Here is a 2,063-nt window from a genome sequence, read left to right on the forward strand (position 1 = left end):
AATTATCTCCTCGATTATTGCAACTTTTCTTACTATGAAACATGACAACACGAAAACTATTTTTTGTGATGGAATGAATAGTGAAGTTGTCGTCGAATTAGCATCCAATCACGTTAATAAAACTTTATGAACCACATGTCAAATTCTGTTTTCATGTGACTTTTTGTGCTGGGATTGGGTATGGATCTAGAAGCTCTTGATTTGTATGTACCTGAAACTTTCTCAATTGATAATTTTTTTCAGAAGCTTGGAGATTTGATTATATTTAGTTTGATTACAGATTCTATCGAGATTGGAAGAAGATAGAAGCATTTGTTGGATCAAAAACAGTGGTACCATTAATTTGAAGAACCTTACGTAATTACATATATTTTCTCTGTCTGGTTTAATTTTTTTTTACAATCATTGTGGTGCATCGCCTTGTTCTTCCAAAGGGTTTCTGTGTTGAAGTCGGTGTGGCCATCGGAACAGAAGCTAACCGTGGTTTGTTGTTTCTTCAAGACTTGGCTTGTAAAGGGAATTTTTAACAGTTCCACATATTAGCATTTTCTTGTTTCATTAAAAGAAGAGAATCATTCCATCTTACTTTTTTTTGACAATCGGAGATAGGTTGAAACATTAGGAGTCAAATTTTCGTTGTATGTGTTGTAAAAATATTCTAAAATCTGATAGAATCACATTTATTTTCTATTTAGAAAATATAAAAACCCTAAAAAATAATCAGATCTCCTAAAAAATCACCTTTTTCACTAAAAGGATTTCATTGATGGAATGCGTTTGAGTTATACAAAGCTGAAAAGGATCAAAATTCATTTGGAGGTAGAGCCGGCGGATACAGAGAAACCCCCAGAAACTTAAACAACCAAAGAAATCTTACAAACTAAATATTAAACCAAACCCAACAAACACTGCAAAGCTAATAAAAATTCATCTCTAAAAACCAAATCAGTCTAGGACTCCAAGACAGGAAGACAACGACGCATGAAATCTTCTTCCGCAGATGAAGAAGAGTCCGAGAACAAACAACAAACAAACGCACTTGAGAGTGAATGGGTAAATTGCAGCCAAACAGATTAGCAAGGAAATTGTAGAACCGAGATGAAGAAGAGCACCAGCCAAAGGAAGAAGAAACCAACCCCTTCTATACCGCTAAATGTTCAATTGAAACTCAACCCAATACCTCTTGAGAAGTGCTTAAGCCAATCCAGGGGAAGACACAAGGTTATACCTGCTGATATGCTCCAGTTGAAGAACTTATTTAAAGGTACGGGGAGGAAGAACTCTTCATCTGCTGGGAGAGGTAACATGGCCCCGATAACATCTTCTTTAGATAGTGGACGATAATCTTTTATGTTCTCCCGTCGAGATGACTTCACACCGAAGCTGAACCAAAGGCTAGAGAGAATCAGATTCACTTAAACAGAGAGATAGCTGGGATTTGGACCGATCCTAATTCCGTTGAACCACCTCCAAAGATTGGATTCGACTTCCAAAGAAACAGACCAGTCGAATCAACGTCATCTGAAGCAAAGAAATGAAATTAAAAGACAAATTCTTTTCTGGATCTGAGTTCAAAATCAGAGCTTTGTTGTGGACGAAACCAAAAAAACTTGAAAAAGAAAACTAAGCTGAAAACTAAACATACATAGGGCCACCGTAAACAGTGATATTTAGAATTAGATCTTGGCGGCGGGGATTAGGTTTTTGAAAGAGAAAAAGGGAAAAAAATAAATTGTCTTTCTTAGAAAACGTTCCTAAAAATTTACTTAAATCTTTCAAAATTTTAAAATATTAAAATCTGATAAATCCTATAAAATATCAAATTGAATACCCTTTAAAATATTTTTGCATATTAATATACATTGAATGGTCGATTATTAAAAGTATATCATATACTCGAATGGTAAAAGGTCGGATATCCCTTTGAATGGTATTTAGTGTAGTTGGAAAAAAAAAGATGAAATGGAAGAAAAAGAAAGAACTTTTGTAAATAAACTAGGTATTATTAAATTTCAGCCAACGGAAAAATATGTTATATCTCATTTTGTTGCTCTCTTTTCGTT

At 34.2% G+C, this 2,063-nt stretch overlaps 1 long non-coding RNA gene across 1 annotated transcript; it reads right to left on the bottom strand.

Moving 5' to 3' along the window:
- Nucleotides 1-793: 793 nt before the first annotated feature.
- LOC104773031 lies at nucleotides 794-1,765 on the bottom strand. Its single transcript, XR_765011.2, has 2 exons — nucleotides 1,646-1,765; nucleotides 794-1,521 (listed from the first exon to the last, which is right to left on the bottom strand). It is a non-coding gene; the product is annotated as an uncharacterized LOC104773031 (long non-coding RNA).
- Between the last annotated feature and the right edge of the window lie 298 nt (nucleotides 1,766-2,063).

Source organism: Camelina sativa, unplaced genomic scaffold, assembly GCF_000633955.1.
Source record: "Camelina sativa cultivar DH55 unplaced genomic scaffold, Cs unpScaffold00427, whole genome shotgun sequence".
In the NCBI taxonomy this organism is placed as follows: domain Eukaryota; kingdom Viridiplantae; phylum Streptophyta; class Magnoliopsida; order Brassicales; family Brassicaceae; genus Camelina; species Camelina sativa.